Source organism: Lonchura striata, chromosome 1A, assembly GCF_050655825.1.
Source record: "Lonchura striata isolate lonStrDom1 chromosome 1A, ASM5065582v1, whole genome shotgun sequence".
NCBI classification, from domain to species: domain Eukaryota; kingdom Metazoa; phylum Chordata; class Aves; order Passeriformes; family Estrildidae; genus Lonchura; species Lonchura striata.
In genome coordinates, this window is record NC_140741.1 from 60,706,654 (window position 1) to 60,718,236 (window position 11,583).

General features: G+C 49.7%; 1 protein-coding gene across 4 annotated transcripts in view; it reads right to left on the reverse strand.

Moving 5' to 3' along the window:
• GRIN2B (glutamate ionotropic receptor NMDA type subunit 2B) overlaps positions 1-9,799 on the reverse strand; it is a 224,454-nt gene extending 214,655 nt beyond the window's left edge. The window contains exons 1-2 of one of the 4 annotated variants that reach the window (XM_021552888.4): positions 9,610-9,799; positions 8,406-8,850 (exon numbers count right to left, since the gene is read on the reverse strand). The gene's annotated coding sequence lies outside the window, so the exon portion shown is untranslated. Of the gene's footprint in view, positions 1-8,405; positions 8,851-9,160; positions 9,357-9,609 lie in introns of those variants that run through there. The other 3 variants (XM_021552890.3, XM_021552889.4, XM_085569045.1) reach the window with 3 other exon arrangements.
• Between the last annotated feature and the right edge of the window lie 1,784 nt (positions 9,800-11,583).

Here is an 11,583-nt window from a genome sequence, read left to right on the forward strand (position 1 = left end):
AGATCCTTCCCACGTGCTTTCCATACAGGCGTATGCCTACGTGCAAGTAGCCGCGAGTTAGTGCATTCTAGTGCATTTCCTCTGCCACAATGCACTTCAAATGCATTCCTAAGCAAAGCCTTAGCAATCCAGCTGTGTACAATTAAACAACATCCTGCTTTACCTAGCACAAAGAGCTAGCAGCAACCCTTCCTCCATCCTCTTCCTGGAGCAGGTGGCAGCATCCTGACACCTCTCCATGCAGCACTGGAGCCCTTCTTCTCACTGCACAGGCTTCAAAACCACTGCTGTGAAGAGCTGGAATTGCCCTTGGCTTTAGGATCCTAGTAGTTCTTCTGCAATTCATTTCCAGGTGGTATTGGTTTAGGACCTTCACCTTTTGCATTCCAATGAGCCACTGTGTACCTCCAGTACCTGGTTTCCAGCTGTGAGTAGCAGAAGTCCCACATGGCACAGGGAAACCATAGTCCCTTGTTATGACAGCTTCAATCTCTAACCTACTTGTGCCCCACTGTGTCCTGTTCATGGCCCACAGCCAGAGGTAACAACATGCGACCACAGCAATCTTAAGCTATCCGTGAGGATATTATGTCTGTCACCTGAAAACAATTTTCTGTTCATTAGGCAATCAGCTGTGATGTAAGACATGGCATTTGCACTAGTAAATTATCATCAGGTTATGATGATAAGACATGAGAGGAGATTTTATTATGACATGAGATTTTATCTGCCTCAGCTGGCTTCAAGTAGCCATCTCACCTCCTAGTCTGTTTTGAAGTAGTGAATTTAGTAGTTTTACATTTGTTTCCTTTTGAAAAATCCTCCAAATTCTTCAGAGGTCATACATGCAAGAAACTACATCCATGTGAGAGAGTTGTATATATTATCTCCCAAAAGAGCATGGCAACCTCAACTAAGAGATTAGGAGAAGAAGCTAAATAAAAATGTGAAGTCTAAGTATAATAAGAGAGCATATTGTGTCATTTCCTCCATTTGAGTCTGAGTGTGTCCTGGACACCTGTATAGAAAATTCCTGATTCCCACAAAAAAACCCACCAGAGGTCAGGATTACATGCTTGTCACTCTTTTTAAAAATAGTGTAATCCACCAGCAGGGCTGCACCACGGTCACCATTTCTGCTGATGCATAGGAGGATTTACACTGATATAGGCCTCGGGCCACACAGCACATTCCCAATGCTGGCCAAACTCACAATTTCAGAACAGCCCTTTCAGCCACCTTAGCCTCTGGCAGGGGAATATCTATTGACCCAAGGTCAGGAGATCCCTCACAGAACCCACAGCCAGAGATGTTCACCCAAACCCCAAGAAAGCACAGGAAGTTCCTCCAACTCAGCACAGAGAGATGTGACTGCGAAGCCTGGCTAGTGAAGCAATGATCCTCAGAAACCACAATGCTCATGGCTGCCCATATCTCATTTTATCTTCTAGAAGCAGCAAAGAGGAGTAAACACAAGGTGTTTTTAAACTGTATCTCATCTTGCAAGACAAAAAAACGACATCATGCAATAGCAAGGTGTGAATTTTCACATCATTCAGTGTGCGTGACAGTCAACCTCCCCTCCCCTTGCAATACCAGGTTTTGGCACAGTAGCTATTCAGATGCTGTGATAGTGTAAAGCCTTGAAAGCAATGGCTACAGACAGGTGAGGATTCTGAATGAAAGAGACACTATCTCAATCAAAACAGCACAACTTATCCCAGGATTCAAGAACTGTGCTTGCAAATGCTAAAGCATCATTCACACAAGACATGTTTGTAAGCCTCTCCTGCCCGATTTCTACACTGCAGCTCTTGCCAGTCCCCTGGACAGTATGAGCTGTCACAACCTACCAGAGGTTTTGTAAAGCAGGCATCTTTGGGGAGCTGATACACGCAAGCTGTGCCACCAATTGACACCATCATTTTGACTCCTACAGGTACCATATGAGATTTGTTGCACAGAGCCAAACCAAATCAGGTTCCTCCAATGGGACAGTCTCTCCTACCTGCACACAGGACAAATCAACCTCATTATGTTTCTTCCAAAGTTGTTTGGTTAGGCATGCAAATATCATGATCTGAGGTTCACTGGAGACAGACTTTATTAGATACAAAATCATGATAGTTCAGCACCTACATCTAGCTTTAAATATTGTCAGTCACGGCTAATCTGCCAAATTTATCAGCTCTTCTACTGTCACTAAAACATTAGTTCAGTAAACATTTAATTTGATGTTTAATCTGTATTCTCTCTGCTTCATCTTAAAGTCATTTATTTCCTGATCTGTCCTCTGTGACTAATGAGAATAATTGGCCCCTGTCTTCTTTCTGTAACAGTCTTTTATGTATTTGCAGACAGCTAAGGATCCACCCACAGTTGTCTTTTCTCCAGACTGATCTTCCCTAGGTCTCTCTCATTCTTTCTTTACAGGTCTTGTTTTCTCTGCTCTGTGATCATTGTCTTAGTTCACTCCTGCACACTTCCCCCAGTCCTTCTCTCTCTTAGAAGTGCTGCCCTCAAACAGAACATAGTTACCTTAGCAGAGCTAAACCACATCTGTAAATAGGTTCTAGACAGATCATTTCACTGTTTTGAACAAGTGAGGATTGTATATAGAGTTCACACATGGGCTGGGCAGTGGGTTTGGAGGAGGATGGTAGTAGTTACACTGCTTAATTCCTTGATCCATGTTCAAAAATCCAGACTGGAAGTACAGTAAGCAAGAACTGTTACCATAACTAAATAGCTACACAAAGTAGAGTAGGCTGACTGCTACCTTGAGAAGAACTTAAGAGTTCGTCACATGGACAGTTAATTGGAGGTGAGCTCCTACAACCCCAAAATGCCAGGGGTGTGCAGAAGTGGCAGAATAATATCCCATGGATTATTCAGGCCAGATAACCTGGTGGCCCTGCACCTGTTTTAGTGGACGAGCAATCAGTACAGATAAGCCACCAAGCATGAAGATCAAATTCACGCTTTTCCCTTTAGAGTGCTTCTTTCCTATAAATGTTTCAGCACAGCCTTGCATACCAATGTTAGTAACACTGTACGTGCTTTGGGAATACAGAAACATCTTCAGTATTCAGAGCTAGCAACCTAACCTTTTACCTGAGCCACTTTCAGTGACTCTTCAGTTCTGAACCTTCCTTGTGGATGGCGTTTGAGGTATAGGGAGTGAATGCTGCAGAGATCTCAGGCTAGTATCCTTTTCACTTTGTGTCAATAACCACTCGCATTCAAAATTTCTTTTCCCCTAGATGTTTCATCAATTCATCTATATTGATATATCTAGGTTATATATATTGATATAAAACATAGTCTTTGCTTCTGTTAGAAAGGGAAGAGAGCCACCCAGCATACTTTGCAGTCTAAAAATACCAGCTGTATTGGGAAGATGAGCTGCACTGAGTCTCAGAACACATACCCTTTCACTCTTCACTTTTTTTTGGTGACCCTGGGTACGGAAAAAGAAGTGTTTTTATTCTTCTCACATGAAGCATATTCGATGTATATGTAAAAATTTTATAAAGAGAAGTCTGTCCCTTCTCCTGTCCAGAATCAGTGTTCTCTTCTGTTTCCAAGAAAACACTGAATAAAAGGCAGCCTTCCCTCTAGAGGTCCAAATTAGCCATGGTTTGAATTGAATTTAAATTTGCACAGTTTGCACACTGCCTTGTGCCATACATTTGTTTCTGAGTGCATAGAGAGGGGATTTTTTTTCTTCTGCAGTGACCTCAGGTACATGGAGACACACTGCTTGGTTTGCACAGATCACCACTGCACTTGGTCAACTTTTACACACACCAGTTCACATTCCGATGTACAATTCTAGCTGGGAGCTTATGGTTTGCAGCTTAAGGAAGCAACAAGCTCCTGAACAATAAAGGATGTGTTTGCTTGGATTTTTTTTCCCAACATGAAAGGTAGCTTTAATATTTAACCTGGTCAGATCAATCTTCTAGTTCCCAGGTACTTAACACCATGGCACTAATTTTGCCAGAGTGAGCACTAGTCCATACCTGCCAGTAACCTTCTTTCCTGTCTTTAGATAAACAGACAAGCAGAAAGGTAGGTCAGAGGGATGGTGGAGCCCCCTTTGTGGTTGGAGAAATGGGTTTTTTAGTTCCCATGACAAGGTATTTTGCCTTGTAAGCAGAAAGCAGAAAGACAAAATTCATAAGAAGGGACAAGGCAGTAGTAGTAGGTGGGCCATGCTTAGCTTCAAATATCTTATATTGCTCTGATTCCCCTTCTACGTATTTCAGTGCTGTGATCTTCAAACTGCCATTTCATTTCACGCAGGGAGGTACCCAAGGCAGCAGCGAGTCTGTCTGACTGCAGCAAAGCGACAGTTAATAAGTTGACTCACTTTGGTGTAAAGACTTCTTGTGGATGGGTGGACAGAGGACAGATCAGGGTAATAGCAGATAACTGATCAGCTGTGCTTCTCTCAACCACTTTGTGCTTTTCTCTCAAGAATAAATAAATATCAAAGAGAGCTAATCACAGAATTGCAGAAGAGTCAGGCAGGCCTAGAGCCCTGATGTCAGGCAGAGTGGATACTATGAGCATTCCATGGTGGCAATCACAATAACCTGAGCCATCTTGCTCGGAAAGATCATCTAGTCCATCTTTCCTATTAACGAATCCTTTTTTTTTTTTTTTTTTTTTTTTTTGTGATTAATTGTGGCTTACAAAAAGAAAACTGTAAAAATTTTAAAAATCCTCTGCATGTTCTCCAGCTGCAAGGTAGCTGTGCTTTGCCACTGCCCACCAAACCACGCTGCTAAGTAGAGTACAGGCAGGGTAGAGCTGCAGCCTCCCTAAAGGCCAAGAAGATTAAACCTCTTGGGATCAGACCGCAGTCTGGACTATGTCATAGGCAGCTTTTGTGCATCCTAAGGATGGGAATGTGGAATAGAGCCCATTGCAGATACAAGCAGTGCTATCTGTACGGTGCTCCCACCCTCTGCCAGCTTGGGAGAATGAAAAACAGCACCAGGAATCAAATCCAGACCTCCCACATGGTACTGCAGAGAGACCGATTCCTGGTGCCAACCCAGGCAATGTGAGTCCAGTGTGGGAATCCAAGCACAGCTCCACAGCTCTGGCACCAGAAGCGAGCAGCGCCAGAAGCACCTGCCCTCTTCCAAACCAAGCACAAGAAACAGCCCCAGCAAGATGAAATATAAATTAATTCTATCACCTTTTACTGTGTAGGTTAGGGTTTGGGGATCAAGTGCTTGTTCATAGGTTGATAGGTCTTTATACAGGGACAGTTGGTAATCCAAAATGAGGATAATACAAGTCAAAGTGTTAGTTATTGGATGGGAATGGCAGCTTGAGATTTTGCCCCTGTTCTGTATTTTCCATCTTTGTGTGATCTCTTGCACAATGTTCTGGTATGTACAGGTGCAACATCCAACAATGCTGGTATCCTGAGACCCTTGCCCAGAATAGGATGGCTGGGTGCTGCTGCTGACATCTTCCTCTGCTCAGCAATGGCCTCTCTGGCACAGGGATCACAACAGGCACCAGGACTGACACAGGCTGAAGTGGTTGGTGCAGCAGGTGTACCAACAGATCGGAGCCCAGGATCCCTGGAAAGAGGAGCTGTGGCTTTCACCATGCTTCCTTCCTTTTCTCTGCTGAGATCTGCCCCTGTGTAACAATGACTGAGCCAAGAGGAAGCTGAAGCAAATCTCACCATCCCCGAGCTATTTCTTGACTCTGCCCTCAGCCTGTCACATTGTGTCCCAACCCGCTCAGACCTCCACCCAGGACTGGGAGACAAGCTGGTGTGGTGAGGGACCCAAGAAAAGCAAGCTATATGGAGGCAACAAGAGCTGCTGCTCTGGGGCGGCGTGGGTGAGCAGCTGAAAATTGCCCACAGCCACACCTCCCCTCCTGCAGAGCACCCTGCACCCACGAACAAACTGCTGCTCTCTACAGAGCTGCAGCTGGGGCACACCAGGTCACCCGAGACAGTAGGGTGCTGTGTCTCTGCTCTGTTCCCCAAGGCCTTGGGGTGTGGGACAGCACCAGCACCCCATGAGCTGGGAATGCTGCATACTCAGGAGGGATCAGCTGCCTCCACACACTGCTTGCAAAGCCTGAGGTAGCTGTGCTTGATGGTGAGGAAAGCAATGGTAGTGGACATCTCCTTTTGCCCATACCGGAGCTTGCAGAGAAGATGAGGAAAAGTCACAGGTAAAGGTAGCAGCCAGAGAGACTGGGCAGTAAAGAGTGAGGATGTGGGCCGGTGCTCCTTAATCTCACGGCTGAGCATCAAAGATTTAGGACCCCTCCCCAAGTCCCTCCTGCCCTGCTCCACCTCTGCATGAGCCTGGCCCAGGTCATGGCAGGGAAGGGCTGTGGCAGGGATGCGGCACCGCTCGGGCCGGGGCCGCGCTGGCGGGGCCGCGCTGGCAGGGCCGGCGGCTGTGGCAGGCAGCGGGCAGAGCTGGGCACCGCTCTCGAGGGGAGCAGGCAGCCTGGCCCCGCTGCCACCCGGGCCAAGCACCCGAGAAAACCTTCCCCTCTGCCGTCCGATGTGCCTGCAAAAGCCGGAGCAGGGACAGAGGGGCAGGGACTCAGCCCACCCTCCCCTTTCCGTGCATCCTCCCCCGGGGTTTGTGCTTTTAGGGGCTCCAGGGCTAAGCGATGGCCGATGAAGGGGGCTACAATCCCCCACCAGTTCAGTGCTGGGGTCCTGGGAAGATCCGGGAGCTGCGAGGCCTGAGAAATTTCTTCGGAAAACGGGGGAAAGGCTCCCACACGCCCTCCTCTCCGCGCAGGTAAACTTTCTACTCCCACTTGCGGCGAGGGAGGGAGAGCTCAGGCAGGGAGGATCCAGGCGCGGGTACCCTGGGAAGCCTTAGATATTTATAGAAGCACAGCCAGAATATGTCAGGAAAGGTGGCTCTCAACCCCTTCACGCGGAACCGCTCCCGGTTTTTAACAATAGGCCCCTCAGAAATGTGGCAGGGAGCTACTGGAAGGATGCAGGCAAAGGAGGCGGTAGGAAAAGCGCGCCCTCGCCTCGGCATGCTCGGGATGCACCAAGGGCTCTGGGTGCCTCGAGCTTGCCCCACCCCGCAGCTGGGCTGGAGGATGATTCCCCCTTCTTCTTCCCTCTGCTGTGGGGAGCGCCTCCCGCTCCTCCTGCCGCCCCCCACCCACTGTCAGGCTTCCGGTCTGGGAGAGGGCTCGGGGGAGCCTGGGCGGGGGGCTGGCGATGCGGGTACGGGTGCTGGGGGTCCGCCCCCGGGGGGGGCAGTGCAGAAGCTCACCCCTGCCCCCTCCTCTCCCGGCGTGGGGGCGAGCAGACCCACGCGTGACGGGCGAAGCGGCGCGGCGGGCACGGGCTGAGGCTTAAAATAACCCCGAGACGTTCAACACCTTGTGCCCGGCGCTCCCGCACCCCCCGGCTCCCTTTGTCTTGCCACCATCTTACGGAAAGACTCACATGTCACGTTACGGTCGGGATGCACCGGTATCTCTCGCGTATCTACAGCCGAGCAGCACGATAGCCATTTTGCATCCCCCCCGATGGGCTGGGGAAGGGGCTGCCGGCGCGGGGACAGGGGGGGCAAGGCGCGGTGGATGGGGAGGGGGAAGGATGGGGCGAGGAGGAGAGGGGCCACGATGCCCGCTGATAGCACCAGGAGGACGGAGATAAATTAAAACACGTGAAGTTGCCTGAATACAGCGCCTCGTAGGTTCAGGCTAAGTCGCTTGACGTGCTTGGACTTAAAATAGCCCTCCACCTCCACGCAAGCAAGCGCACTCGCCCCGGCTCTGGGCGGGCTCCTGCCGCGGTGCCAGGGGCGGCCCCGGCCACTCCCCGGGCCCCGGCCCCCGCGTTAGGCCGCTCACGATCGAGAGGCCGGCGTGGGTTTTCAGTAATGCACCACCCTCCTCGGCAACAAGCGCGTTTCTACGTCCTGTTGTTCCTGACCAGCTCTGCTTTCACATGAAAGCATGGCAAGGAGCCGCTGGACCAGTGAAAAGGAGGAGGCAATTTGCGGGTGGATGGATGAAAATTATTTTTTGTTTTTACCCCATTCCAAAGCCGTGTTCCTCCTCCCGTGTCTCCGCAGACCCCACCTGCCCACCCCTCCAAAAAAAAAAAAAAAAATCACAAGGGACTTTCCCTCAATTCACAGCGTGGTGCCTAAGTCAAACCCTTTAGCCTTCTCTTCATGTCCTATTTGATGAGCCAACAGGGAATCAACATGTCTGGTGAATGCTGGGGTTTTTTGTTTTTTTTTTCCCTCTGTCTGCTTCTAAAAGCATCATCTCTAAACCTTTTGTTCTACCGTGAGTGATCTTCCCTGGGCAAACCCGCGTACCAAAATGAGCTGCAAGCAAAACCACAGAAACAGGAATTTCCCTACCTTGGTTTGTAGAAGCAGAACCTCTAGACGGACAGATCAAGGGAGAGAGCATGTTGGGAATGTCCAGTCTCCTCTTCTTGCTTGCATATCCACATAAGAAGAATAAGGGTCGGGGGCAAACGTGGGGGAATGAGTTAAAAAACAATCCTATTTGGCTGTAAAAAAAATAGAGGTTTCTTTGTGGCAATCTTGCGTCTTGAAGCGGTGCAAATTCAAAAGCTGGAGAGAATCACTTCAGAGGATATTCAGCGCGAGTGGTGAGGATCGTCAAATGCAGGTTCCAGAGTAAGCATTCCTTTCGCCTTTTTAATAATTATTCTTATAATTATTCTCTCTCTTTTTTTTTTTTTTCCCTGGAGCCCTAGTGGAGGAGGTTGTGTTTAATGCAACTGGAGGTCGGTGCCGTTCTTCTGTGAAGCATGATTATCCTCAAAGCGTCCCCTTCCTGAAGGGAAAAATAAGCATCAATTTTGTATTAGAGGGATCTGAAGGGGATAGAAAACGCTCCCCAACAAAGACATTAATATATTGAGAAGAAAGGAAAGCAAAACGCATTTCCCAATAGTGCACACAAGCGGAATTAAAAAAAAAAAAATTAAAAAAAAACAGCTGGCACGAGTCTATAAATAATTCAGATACGGGCTGACTACACCATTCCCGGGATAGGCATGCACACGAGACGAGAAAGCGGGCGCGATGTGAATCGCGGAGAGAAAGCGGCTCCCCCCCCCGCGGCCCCCTCCCCATGCACGCACAGCATTTCGCCCACCCCCGGGCCCAGCCCCCGAGGGCTGGCGAGGGCCGTGCCCACCCCTCTGCAGTGCTGCCGGCACCGCTGCCCGCCGCGCTCGGCTCCGCGGGCAGCGCGGGCGCGCCGGGCGCACACACACGCATAGCACCGCCACGGGGGTGGGTCGCACTGCGCGCCCCCCGCCTCCTTCGGCCCCGCCAACACAGCCCTCGGCTCTCCGGGCTTTGCTTGGGCTCTTTTAATTTTTTTTTTTTTTTATTTTTTTTCTTAGGGGTGGGTGGATGGCTGGGAGTGTCCCCACCACCACCTCCTCCAGCACAGCCGGACAGGGTTTACAGCTATGCAGGCATTTATTTAATGAAGCCGCAGATATTTATTTCTTTCACCCTCCTTTCTGGCTCGGTAAAAGATTCACACTTAGAACTGTCATAAAATCCAGACCCACATACATACCAGCAAATCCTGCTTCAAGCACTCGGGCTGCTCTGAGTAGCTACTGCCCCCCTCTCTGCCTGCAAGGCTGATCCGCCTCAGACATGCTCAACTTCTTCATTCTCTTCTCTGGTACTGCCCGGGTGGGAGATGAGGGGCGGGGAGGTGGAAGTGCTCAGAGCATCACTCTAAAAATACATTTAAAAAAAAAAATCTCTGCAATATAAAAGCTCCGAGAATGCTTCCCGGAGGCGGGGAAAGCATGGGAAGGTGAATTAATAAAGCAGCTTAATAATTAATAATAATTAAATATACCCGCGGAAAATGGTGAGGAGGGGGAAATATCAAAGGGCGGGGTGGGGGAAACGGAGGGAGAAAACGAGGAGGAAGGACAGCACGGGCAACGGGAGACCAACCCCTGCTCACTGCCGGAGGGCGCAGCTCCCGGCCTCCGGCGGGGGCGGAGGGGAGCCCGCGCCGGGCGGCACCTGTGCCTCCGGCCGAGCCGGGGCCGGGCCGAGCCGAGCGGGGCCGGGCCGGGCCGGGCCGAACCGCCGCCGCAGCCCCGCGGGGACCGCCCGGGGCTCCCTGCGTCCCGCGCCCTCTCGGACCGCGACCCGCATCTTTGGAAGCAACCGAGAGTAGGAATGCTTAAAAAAATGCATTAACAATAAGCATAAAATAGTAATAATGAGAAGAAAGGAACGGGCACCCAGCCAGCAGGCAGGCAGCAGAATTGGATCCAAACGAAAAGAAAGCAGTGAGAGCAGAGATAACACTAATATCCAAATTGGATACTCCACAATTAAGCCCGGTGCTTTAATTGCTATTCTCAGAGCCCCTTGGAAGCTAAGAAACGTGAAATCAGCCTGAACAGAAAGGAACTCGTCTTCATCCTCATCCTGCCCTGCCTATGGATGCCTGCACCCTTGCAGCCCATGGTGCTCTCACTGCAGGAGGGCAATCCACTCCGTGGTCACAGATCCATCCCTGTCCCCTTCTGTGTCATGGGTGGCCTGAGTAGAGCCCAGCCATCTACCCAGAGAATGGCTTTAGGGTAAGTGTTGCCCCCTCCCAGGAAAAGCCAAATTGGGTAACAAAGCAAACCCCTTCCAGGAGGAAGTGTCAAGTGCAGCCTTCAGCATTGTGTAGTCACTCTAGGGTTGAAAACACGCATCATGCCAATGTCTGAGTCTTGGAAGAAGATTTGTAAGAGCTCAGACAGTCCTTGGTGACACCCTAGAAACAAGAGCACTGAGGAAAGCCCTCCCCATGCTTCCCTGCCAGCTACACTTGTCCTGCAGGAAATCAGACCCCAGGCCAAACATCACATGCTCTGCTTCAGTGATGTCTGCTGCTGCAGATGCAGACTGCATTGTCCAGCCTTTGCATCCCTCTCACTGAAAGCAACCTCCAAGGAACACACAGTTGCGTGGACCTACTTAGCATTCTCTACGTCCAGGAGCCGTGAGGAAGATGCTGCTCAAAAGACAGGCAAGATCCCACTGCCAAAGAATTGTGTTCCAGAGAGCAGATGAGCACTCAACCTTTGTTGCAGGTATGTATTTGCAGGGCAAAACATGCACATGGCCAAGGTTTCTGAGGGAGGAAAGCCTCCTAAAAGAACCACAGGAGCTATGAACTCTCTGTTCACCCCCAGGTCCTTTCTCAGTTTGTACCTCAGAATCAATCCACATGCTCCAAATAGAGTTTGCTGGTCTGTAGGCAAGGTTATGGACAACAGTGTGGCTGTAGCACTGTGAATATATATCAATATGTCATCTGGAGCTTGAATGAATATCTGTTTCCATGTGTAGTGTGTGCACAGTGATATTTTTTCATCTGGCTGCAGTGACCACAAGCAATACCAATCTGTGCTTGAGTTCTTTGACAAGAGCAGATACCAATATTTTCATTTTGACAGCCTGGATCTTCCTGAGGGTGCTGGCAAGGGCTGTTCTCCTGTAAGAAAGATTTTCCTAACATTTTTAGGCA